The sequence below is a fragment of the Schistocerca piceifrons genome, chromosome 3 (assembly GCF_021461385.2).
Source record: "Schistocerca piceifrons isolate TAMUIC-IGC-003096 chromosome 3, iqSchPice1.1, whole genome shotgun sequence".
Lineage (NCBI taxonomy): Eukaryota > Metazoa > Arthropoda > Insecta > Orthoptera > Acrididae > Schistocerca > Schistocerca piceifrons.
The window spans coordinates 490,384,921-490,397,652 of NC_060140.1; positions in this window are offsets into that span (position 1 = coordinate 490,384,921).

Here is a 12,732-nt window from a genome sequence, read left to right on the forward strand (position 1 = left end):
TAACAATTTCCAATCAACGTTCGGTTCAGAGGATCCAGTTTATTCTATGTAAACACAGACCACACCGTTGTGGAGCCACCACCAGCTTTCACAGTGCTTCTGCTCCACACCCGAACCCTACCATCAGCTCTAATCAACTGCGATCGGGATTCATGTGACCAGTCCACGGTTTCCCAGGGTAAGCTCGATTCATCTGTAATTTGCTGCCTTAATAATTACTTATTTCACTATAAGTGTTCGAGTTAATTATTTAAAAAGAACTACCACCTTGTCTTTTTGTCACACATATAAATTGTACAGTGTTTTGAATGTTTTTCAGTGGCAAGATAGGAGAGGTTAGAGGCCGATTGTTCGAGGATGAACGACCGAACACAATTCATATTCTGTCGATAATTGCTTGTCTGTCGGAAGCTAAAATTCCCCTGAGATATTTTATCCGATCAGTTTCCATGCAGTACGTAATATTTTATCGTGAGAGCTATGTGCGTTTTATCGGTTGTCACCTTCGAACAATGATGCTTACCAGCCTACTCATTGGCCTGAAACGGCACGATTACAAGAAAAATAATAAAATAACGGACCAATTCAGACAAACTTCAGCCAGAGTTACAGAAACGCCATTGAGTTGCACAGCTTAGTCATTCTAAAAGAGATTATTGACCGTCATCAGTGTGACTTGCCTCCATGCCCCGACAGCTAACTTGAATAAAATCGTTTATCTTATTAACTGTTATCTAACGACACCCCTTTGAGAAACTTTCAATTGAAAATCTCATTGTGAGATAGAAGGCAACATTATATCTGGCGCATAGCTTGGGGCATGATTATAAAATTCCATTATTATTTGTAATTTTGTAATTAACATCATCATCATGCAATATTCTTCAATGTGAAAAGAGTGCACACAAGTTTAGCTTTATGACACGTTTTGTATTAGTAATTGTCAGTGACGCAGAAACTTCTGCCAAATATCCAGGAATTGTGATTATCAATAACTGCTTTCAAATTTCCACCTATCAGAGAGTGAGCCAGTCATTAAGACAGAAAAGCCGGGAAAAGGAATGTCTGTAATATTGCGGCAACAATGTCCACTTTGTCAGCTAAAGCATGTGCTTCATATTTAGAAAAGAGATTATTTTGAAAAAAAAAGGACACATGCTAAGTGTTGTAAATGGTAACATGCATACCGTTTACAGAATGATAGGTGTAAATCTGAAAGCAGTTAATCACAATTCCTAGTAATTTGGCATAAGTTTCTGCGTCACTTAGAATTACTAATATAAAACATGTCTTAAAGCTCACCTTGTGTGGCACTATTTTTACATGTAAGGATATGGCATACTGTTTACTTTGTATAAAAGTTTACTTAAAGTCAGTGTTTGCCAACATAGACAAATACATAGCTAAACTTGTAAAAAAGGCCGTAGAGCTTTTACTTTGAGAGCACATCGTATAAAACAGCAAACCTACAGTGGAAAGACATAGTAACCCTTTCCACAGAAGCACGAAATAAAGCAAGTTCTTACCCTGCGATACGTGAAAGATTACATTTTTACGTTCTGTGTTATGAAAATCTCGTATATAATTATGGGAGTGTTTGCCTGTAATTCCAGAACGGTTTAATTAGGCTTCTGCTGCATTGACGCTCGCTACACAGCGTCGAGACATTAAAACAAACAGAGCTACTTCTATTTCACAAACACAGCGCAGTGTTTGCTCAGCTGCCGCTTAACATCTATTGCCAGTTTCCTCGGACCTCCATAAAGGCATTCATTAAGTACACGCAAATAGCACTGTAATAGAAAGGGTTGTGAGTATTGGTGACACGTTTTCCTTCCCGTCAATCTTCTCTCAGACTATAGTTAGCATGATTATGTCTTCAATGAATCGTTCTCCTTTGAGGCAGATCATTTATAACTAGATCTGCACATATATCTTGCAGGAAACATTGGAAAACTGACAGTCTACGTTCGTGTTGTAACGTCCTTTTGATATCAGTTTCAATATTGCAACGAAAACGTAATTTTTGTTTTTGTTAACAACGAATGTTCTGTCGTTTACCGGAAAATAATAATTTCCTACGACGGTCAGTCACTTCAAAATATTTATTATTTTCCATTCTTCCAAAACGCACCTGTTCTTTGCTCAGACTCATTTGCTTTCGGATGTACAACAGTAGCAATACGTTTCCTGAGTTTACAAAACTGATCCCAAACCAATAAGAATGAACTGTCTGTTTGGTTAATTATTACAAAATTTATACTCTACTGTAGAAGCAACGTCTGCAGACCGTGTGATGACATACATTAATTTAATGCTGCTACAATACCAGATACGTTTCTTGAATGTCAAAACTAATGCAGCCAAATATACTGTATTTACTGCTACTCGCACAAGGTGTCTGAAAGCATACTGGTAAATAGATTGACTTTCACTATCGATATTCTGTCAGTTCTAGAAGAAAGGATTCTGCGCGTGATTTTCCCTTGCGCGTCAAGTACTCTAACATCTTTGTTGATCGCCGTCTCTAAGTTCACAAAGCGATAGGTTGGGCTCTCATGCGATGCTGCTCCATTTTGGAGCCCTAACCAATACAGAAAATTTGGCAGTTCATAGAGCACTGCTTTAAAACTAAAGTTCATCAAATTTTAGGGTAAAAATTAAACAGTGTTCTAAACCTCGAAAACAGCAAATACTCTCTGAACAGCTAATTAGTTTATGTGAGTATCTTTCGATAAATCAGGCTGCTTTGCGCCCACAGTGGGCGTAGGTCGCTTCTGTATATGAGGGTTGGAGCTTTAATAGGGTCAACTATTTGTTTTTAGCTCGTACAAAATAGGTAAGTGTTTCAAAGGTTTGCTGACCTTCAAAGTAGTCACCAGGACTGTGTAAAACCCGTTGACCGCGATGTGGAAGTCGTAGGATACTCTTAACAGTGCCAGTTGTGTTGACAGTTCGAGCGGCGCGGTCTATAGCCCGACGAATTTGTAGCAGTTGTGAAGCGTATGCCGTAAAGCGTTTCCTTCAGTTTAGAAATCGAGTTGATCTCTCGAGGGCTTAAATCAGGGGAGTCCAGTAGGTGCTATAGCACTTAGCAACCCCATCAGTCAAACAAATCAGTAACAGCTTGCACTGTACGTGCTTGAGCACTGTCCTGAAAAATGATGGTCAGGTCCTGCAGAAAGTGTCATCACTTCTGTCTCTATGCTGTTCATTTTTGGAACACAACCTACGACCAGATTAGAGAGAAGTGATGACACTTTCTGCAGGACCTGACCATCATTTGGCAGGACAATGCTCAAGCACGCACAGTGCAAGCTGTTACTGATTTGTTTGACTGATGGTGTTGCTAAGTGCTATAGCACCTACTGCACTCCACTAATTTAAGCCCTCGAGAGATCAACTCGATTTATAAACTGAAGGAAACACTTCACGGCATTCGCTTCACAACTGCTTCAAATTCGTTGGGCAATAGAGCGCGCCCCTCGAACTGTCGACACAACTGGCACTGCTAAGAGTATCCTACGACTTCCACATTGCTGGCAACGGGTTGTACACAGTGCTTGTGACTACTGTGAAGGTCAGCAAAACTTTGAAACACGTATCTATTTTGTACAAGTTGTAAATAAATAGTTGTCGCTATTAAAGTTCCAACCCTCGTATTTAGGTGTTGTGCCTGATCGTACATTCATATCAGACAGCATTTTATACATTGCTTCTGCCTTTGAACCTAGCTACTAAACTCTATTTAAAAGGAAGAATTTAAAAGGAAGAACGAACACTCGTAAGTAATATTATTTATCAAACTGTAGAAAAAGCATTCTTTTTTGCATAATAATCATTATAATCTTATTAGAAAATCACATACGAATTTTGCTCCACAATAAGGTAATGTGCGGCTTTCTTTCCTTTCACTTTTTTGCCAAGGATTATATCGAACACTCTTCTTTAAATGACCCTAATCACCAAGTCCTACATGCTAGAATGGTCTATTCTTTTGTCAACTGTGCATGTACCACATATGGAATACAGTAGTCTGTAGAACCCGTTCCTCCTAATCTGGTGTACGCGTTGTCCACCACCTCCCTGCACGTTCGACTATCTGACAGGACCCATGATCACATAAACGTCCCAAAAGGGCTTGAGATGTTGTGTGATGTGGTTGGTGTCTGTGAGGGTACTTCTTTTGGTAAAGCCGTGCTGCCTCTCGACCTTTTCCATCTGCTTGGCGGAACAGAGACACCATCTCGGCTTGTTTCTGACATGATTACCGGACCTTTCTGCTGCTTACAGTACCCTGCGTCAATCACACAGCTTGCACTACACAAGGAACACACGGCATGTGGTCAGAGGAACTTTCATTCGTCAGTGCCATCTACCGTGGCACCCATGCATTTCCAGGCACATGTTTATAGGACATTTTTTCCTCCATTTTCGGTCAGGAATACGTCCCTGCAGTTTGTCGGTTTTGTGAATGTTCACCTTGTATAATAGCGGAAATATGGGTACCACGAAAAGGAAAATAAAGAGATGTTTGGTGAAAAGAAAAGCAACTATTTGCATATCAAGAGCTCCGATGGAAAAACTGTACTAAGTAAAGAAGGAGAAACTGAAACGTGGAAGGAGTGCGTAGAACAGCGTTACAAAGGAAACTTACTTGAAGATAATACTATAGAAAGAGAAGAGGACGCAAGTTGAGATAGGAAATAAGACATTGTGAGAAGAATTTGATAGAGCACTGGAAGACCTAAGTCGAAACCAAGCGCCCGGAACTGACCTCATTCCCCCCCAACCACTAATATCTTTGGAAGATGCAGCCATAGTGAAACTATTCCACCTGGAATGCAATATTGCAGAATTATCAGTCTAACAAATTATGGTTGCAACATACTAACACGAATTATTTACATAGGAGTAACAAAAATGGTAGAAGCTGACCTAGGTGAAGACCAGTTTGGCTTCCGGACATATGCAGTCACACGCGAAGCTGTACTGACCCAACGACTTACTTTGCACCGTGGTGACAACAGTCAAGGGATAGCGATATCCACTTATACTGATGGCGGCAGTATATCTTACATAAGATAGAGAAGGCCAGAGCATTGATGGAGCTGTCGTTTATACTCAGACGATTCACATGCAAAATATTTTCGACGTGAATGTGGCTGCACGACTGGAATTAACAGACTTTGAACGCGGATTGGCAGTTCACATGGGACGTTACATTTCGGAAATTGTTAAGGAATTCAGTATTATAAGATCCAAAATGTCAGGAGTGTGCCAAGAATACCAAATTCCAGGCATTGCTTACCAAATCAACACAGTGGCCGACTGTATTCACTTAACGACTGAGTGAAGTAGCGCTTCTGCAGAGTTGTCAATGCTAACAGACAAGCAACAGTGCAGACAAGCAACACAGAATTAGTGAGAAAACCGTAGAAATCGACGTGGGACGTACGACGAACGTATCCGTTAGGACAGTGATGCGAAACTTGACGTTAATGTGCTATGGCAGCAGACGATCGATGAGAGTGCCTTTGCTAACAGCACGACATCGCCTGCAGCCCGTCTTCTGGGCTCATGACCATTTCGGTTGGACCCTAAACGACTAGAAACCGTGGCCTGGTCAGATAAGTCCCAATTTCAGTTGATAAGAGCTGGTGATAGTGTTCGAGTGTGTCACAGATCCCACGAAACCATGGATCTAGATTGTCAACAAGGCACTGTGGTAGCTGTTGGCGGCTCCACAACGGTGTGGGCAGTGTTTACATGGAATGCAACGGACTCCTCTGATCCAAATGAACCGGTCATTGACTGGAAATGTTTATTTTTAGCTTACTTGCAGACCATATGCACCCAACCATGGACTGCATGTTCCCAACCACGATGGAATTTTTATCGATGTCAATGTGCCATGTCAACGGACCACAGTTGTTGGCGACTGGTTTGAAGAAGATTATGGACAATTCGAGCGAATGATTTGGAAACCTAGATCACCCGATATGAGTGACATAGAACATTTTTGGGACATAATCGAGAGGTCAGTTCGTGCACAAAATCCTGCACCAGCAACACTTTGGCAATTATGGAAAGTTATAAACGCAACATGGATCAATATTTCTGCAGGGGACTTCCAGTGGCATGTTGAGTCCATGCCACGTCCAGTTGCTGCACTAAACCGGGCTTTTAAGGAGGTCAGACGCGATATTAGGAGGTTTTCCACGACGTTTGTCACCACAGTGTATGAGAAAGCGAGCTGTGGTGGCTCATGTAACCACCCCACTATCGATAGCTTCTAGGTCGAGCCTCACTAGGTTCCGCATATTACTCCCTTGTGCGGTTATCGGTGCCCCGGCTAGGCTTCAAAAGCGACCGCTAGAGCGCGTCAGGAGAGACCTTCGACAAAAATGGAAATGAGCGTTTGGCGTCATTGGCCGGGAGGCCCCTTGCGGGACAGGTCCGGCCGCCTTGATGCAGGTCATATTACATTCGACGCCACGTTGGGCGATCTGTGCGCCGGATGGGGATGAAATGATGATGAAGACAGCACAACACCCAGTCCCTGAGCGGAGAAAATCCCCGACCCAGCCGGTAATCGAACCCGGGCCAGTAGGACGGTAATCCGTCACGTTGACCACTCAGCTATTGGGGCGGACTCTTCGAACAGAGCAGTGTAGGCAGTTCATTTTATGTATGGTCTACCCGCAGTGTGGACTATGGGCTATCGGCAGTGCTTGGAACAATTCACTCGCGGAACGGATCGGCACGACGTCTTTTCCGGGTCGTCGTTCATCCTTTTTCGCACAGACTGGGTAGAAAGAAAAAGGTGATGTTCGGCAATGCTGTTTGAAGTTCAGCTCTGTGCACAGATTTCCCGCTCCGCAAGCTGTTTGAGCTAATGTTTCGAGTTTATATTCGTTGAGTCGTCATGCACGCATTTGTTATTTGACTATGTCTGATTCTAGAACAAATTTAATGCCCTACCCGTTCTATTTGTTTTTTGAAGTGGCTTGTGTTAATCTGGCATCGACCTTGCCGCAGTGGATACACCGGTTCCCGGCAGATCACCGAAGCTAAGAGCTGTCGGGCGTGGACGGCACTTGGGTGAGTGACCCTCCGGGCCGCCATGCGCTGTGGCCATATTTCGGGCTGCACTCAGCCTCGTGATGCCAATTGAGGAGCTACTCGACCAAACAGTAGCGGCTCCGGGCAAAGAAAACCATCATAACGACCGGGAGAGCGGTGTCCTGACCACACGCCCCTCCAATACGCATCCTCAGCTGAGGATGCCACGGCGGTCGGATGGTCCCGATGGGCTACCTGAAGACGGAGTGTTAGTGGCAATCTGCAGACCAGGGTTCTCTCCAAAAATTTCATGTAATATGTTCTGAGGCATCAAGGGATCACCAATTTAGTATTGGAGGGCAGCGTGGAGGGTAAAAATCGTAGAGGGAGACCAAGAGATGAATACACTAAGCAGATTCAGAAGGATGTAGGTTGCAGTAGGTACTGGGAGATGAAAAAGCTTGCACAGGATAGAGTAGCATGGAGAGCTGCATCAAACCAGTCTCAGGACTGAAGACCACAACAACAACACATGATTTACCACATTCGGCACGGCCTTAGGCTGTAGGGTTTATGCCTGGATTTGTATTGGGTGGACATGATTGCTCGAAGTTACGACTGTTTCTTTGTCGTATATGAAATTTGGTGCCATGCATCATATCTGGATCCTAGGGCATTTTGTGTTACTTTGTAATGTGCCCAGCTTCCACGCACATCTGTATCAGGGGCCTATAAATTACCTAGTTCCTCAAAATTTTGTGTTTTCGTTTTTAAATTGTTTTGCGCGAGAGAACTACCTGTTTCTCAATTTTAATCTTTGTTTTCACTATGTTTTAGAAGTTAGTTTTCCATCTAGTATCGTCATTATCCAGCCCTTTAAGTTTTGTGTGTTATCAGCTTCCGCTGGTGGTAAGACCTTAGCGTCTAGTTGTTGTTCATGTTCCTTCCTGGACGAATTTACAGCTCTCTTTGAATAATTCCCTTTTACACTTTACATTTTTAGCTAGGATTATTTTCTATTTTCCCAGTTGTAGTGTAATTTAGCGAGACATTTATGTTATGTGTTTGCTGACAGCACCAACTAAGTTGCCGGGAGAGCAGTAGCTTCTTGCCGCGTGGGCCTGGCTTGCTTGCTGCTGTGTGGACGGCTCTCGAGCATTTCGTAGCGGGGCTTGCCGTTTGTTTCTAGTCGTGTTCCTGTCTGTGCTCAAGTTGAGTACTTATCAGAGTTGCACTGTAAACGAAATTTTGCCGTCGGTCACGTGGCCACGAGGGTGCGCACAGTGGGGGAAAAAAAACAAAAAAAACGGGCTCTAAGCACTATGGGTTCAAATGGTTCAAATGGCTTTGAGCACTATGGGATTTAACTTCTGAGGTCATCAGTCCCCTAGAAGTTAGAACTTCTTAAACCTAACTAACCTAAGGACGTCACACACATCCATGCCGGAGGCAGGATTCGAACCTGCGACCGTAGCAGCTGCGGGGTTCCGGACTGAAACGTCTAGAACCACTCGGCCACGGTGGCCGGCAGTGAACTTCCCTTAAATGTTATTGTCATGTTAAATACGTATTGTAACTTTGTTCTAAATTTCATTTTAAATTATATAGTGTGACACCCTATGGGTAAGCTGTAAAGACGAACTGTTATGTCTTGTTAACTAGTTCATATTTATCTTTCGGGGGTCTACCTAATGTATTGGTTTTGAGCTCGCTTGCAGAAATTTATCTAGAGCTCAGTTTTAATTATTTTGCTGGTTTATTTAAAAAATTTTCAAATTCAAATTTTTTAAAAATTCGGTACTGTTAAAATCTTATCTTCTTGCATCTTGGAAAGGTAATTAAAAGGGTATTATTGTAATTCAGTAACTGTGTTATTCACTATTTTGAACGCTTTTCAAGTGTGAAAATTTAACATGGCAAATTAATTTGGAATTTTCCTACCTGTTTTTCTTAAAGTTGACCTGTTGTTACTTTGAAAAATAAAAGTTTGTTGTCAAAAGGATAAATGATGTTAGTTAAAGGGACCTAGTTCTCTCATGTCATTTCCCTAATCCTGGTAATTCCCGATTACAGAAATTTAAGGAAACGTAAATCTACGTTTATAGCGTTTGTAGATTTAGATGAAGCTTTTGACAAAATCGACTGGAATACATTCTTTGAAATTCTGAAGGTAGCAGGGGTAAATACAGTAAGAAAGAATATTTATAACTTTTAATGAAACCAGATGCCAGTTACAAGAGTCGAAGGGCATGAAAGGGAAGAAATGGTTGAGAAAGGAGTGAGATATCCTTGGTGTTATTCAAATTGTACACTGAGCAAGCAGTGAAGGGAACCAAAGAAAAATTTGAGAAAGGAAATTGCCAATGATATTGTAATTTTTTCAGAGGCAGCAATGGACATGGAAGAGCAGTTAAACGCAATAAACAGCGCGTTGAAAGGAGGATTTAAGATGAACATCAGCAGAAGCAAAGCAAGATTAATGAAATGTAGTCGAATTAAATCAGGTGGTGTTGAGGGGAATTAGATTAGGAAACGAGACACTAAAAGTAGTAGATGAGTTTTGCTATTTTGGCAGTAAAATAACGGATGATGGCCGAAGTAGAGAGGATATAAAATGTAGAATGGCAATAGCAATAAAAGTGTGGCTGAAGAAAAGAAATTTGATAATATCGAATATAAATATAAGTGTTACGAAATCTTGTATGGCGGTATTTGTATGGTCTGTAGTCTTGTATGGAGGTGAAACGTGGACCACAAACAGTTCAGACAACAAGAGAATGAAGTTTTTCAAATGTGCTGCTACAGAACAATGCTGAAAATTACGTGAGACAATCATGTACTCAATGAGGAGGTACTGAATAGAATTAGGGAGAAAAAAAATTGTGACAATAACTTGACTAAAAGAAATTCGGAAATGAGACTTGGGTAGAACAGAGCAGTGTGAAGGTCTGCATCAAACCAGTGTTCGGACTGAAGATCACTACAGCATCAAAGCCCTCTTCATCTGTTATTGAAAGCAAAACTACTCAGGAATTGAAAGTGCTGGTTAACATGAAACCTCCAATTTAATGCAGCGAAGGAATTTTACTGATGCTCTTACAATACGTTGCAAGTGCGTGTACAATGGTCCTGGGGACAGTGAGCTTGAAATTCTAGTCCTGTTGATTTTATTACTAGTGACAGTCGCTAATGATCCTGGATACTCTGACGGGAACATATGATGATAATCCCCAGCACAGATATACGGTAATAACTAAGTTGAAGAATGGTAGATAAAAATTAGGGGAAACCCAGAAGTTTGGATAACTCGACAACATCCCGCATTTTTACACAGTGTGAAACGCAGTTCTGGGATGATCGTCACATGGTTGATTGGAAACCTATATGCCGTTATATGGGGCAGAAGAATCGAGCATATTGCACGACCAATATCCAACCTCGTTATAAGAACACACACAAAAGGAAATAGAAACGGGTTGCAAAAAGGTACTTGATGTTTTGGAGGCTGTATAGAATCCTGTGACGTATTATTCACTTCTAGTGTGCTGTGTGTTGATTAAGGAGGTCAGTTATGACTTACTAAAAATTCGCAGCATTGTCCTTTTAGATTTGTAAAGACGACAGCTCTTCCATTTATTGGTGTTAATTGCAATTTTAATTGCCGAAAATTTCTATGTGCATCTCCCTGTGCTCATTCAATTGCATTATGATCATTTCTGCAATAAATTCTTTTTTACTGCTTAAAATTTATAAATTTTGACAGCTAAAAAGCCTGATTCCGGTGAAAGTTGGATAGTACATTTTCTGCTGTAGATGTTAAGTGTTCCTGAAATTGGATAAGGTGCAATTTAACATATGATATGCATTATTCTGGTATACTTCTTCATATACAACTCAATATAATTGTTTCAGTTGCAAAGAGTAGTGGTTTAAATCTTAAAGTCCTAATCAAACAAAACTGCCCAGTAGAAAAATCAGTACACTTCATGTTTTCAAAACTGTAGTATTAAGTAACTGTCATGCAACAAGATAGTTTCGTAATGAATATTATTTGTGGGTTGCTGTGTTTTTTTACAATGAATGTATCAATCAGTATTACTGGCAGGAAATCAGTTAAATTATCGAGCTACTTCAGTATTTCTTTCACTACCATTAGGACGTGTGGGTTCCAGTACCAGTGGCAATTTGCTGCATGTTTTTGCTATGTACCATTGTGTAACTGTGAAAAGGAAGCCTGCTTATGGTTTGCAGAATTCTGATAATTACAGGCTGTACCTGTAGGTTGGGTTGCCTTAAAGTTTCATTGTTAACCCTCTTCTCGCTAGACGCTCGTATTGTCGCATCGATTTAGTTCGCGCCTGCAGATAAGCAACCCAGTGAACACATTTAAACTGGGCTGTTGTCACGCCTTCACGGACGATATTCGTGTCAATAAACTGCACGCACTTACTGACGCTCCAGTGGTGCAACCGGTGCCCATACTGATCGTCTGTAATGTGCTCTATTCACTGATGTGTGTTTGTTGTGTGTGTGTCTTGTGGTTATTGAGCCGTCATCTTCTAGAAGCCAGGAGGTACTTAATAATAATCCTCTATGGCCCACTCTTCCTTGCGCGGAAATTCCAGCTGGTTAGAAATATTATTTTCATATTATTGACTTTGTCTACAAAATTAATTGAATCATCTATAATGTCTTCCAGTAAAAAAATGATAGGGGAAGGATTAAATAATTTCCATTTCAAATATTAATAATCAGCTGCCACACTGCGACGTGTTGTATACTATGAGGGCAATCTGAGACATTATGATAATTTCATAATCATAAAACGTGCATAGAGAGGAGACCGAAGAGGGATACTGACATATGTACCAGGCAATATCGGCACCATCATTTTCTCAGCTGAGTAGCACTGTGGTCAGTGGCAGATAGTGCTACAGCATAGCGGATGGCACAACATGAGGCTGTAGAGGTGATGAGTTATTCATCTAAGTTTGATATTATTTTTCGTTTATGCCTAAATCGAGGTAAGCGTTTCAATACTTTTCTAACGATAATAACTATAGCGTATAGCATGTTTTCTAGTGTCTTTTATCACGCTTTATGTAATTTGTCCGGCATTAGAAAAGCCATGATGTCCCTGGGGCAATATAAACAGACGAATATGAGGCAATGTCGACAGGTTGTCAATGTGGCCCAATGCTCTAAACTTCACAAAACAGTTTACACTTAAGTAAGACCTTATATCCAGTTTTAGATGGCAAGGACTAGAAAAAGAATATCATAAAAGGGCATTAATTATAGTGAGGCCAGGAAGATCGCTGAACAGCGTATCAAAAGAGCTGAACATACTACACAGAAGAGCCAAAGAATCTGGAACATCTGCCTAATATCGTGTAGAGCCCCCGTGAGCACATAGAAGTGCCCCAATGTGACGTGGCATGGACTCGAATAATGACTGAAGTAGTGCTGGAGGGAACGCATACCATGAATCCTGCAGGGCTGTCCATAAATCTGTAAGAGTACGAGGGATTTGGAGATCTCTTCTGAACAGCACGGTGCAAGACGTCGCAGATACGCTCTATGATGTTCATGTCTGGGGATTTTGGTGGTCAGTGGAAGTGTTTAAACTCAGATGAGTGTTCCTGGAGCCACTCCTATTCTGGAAGT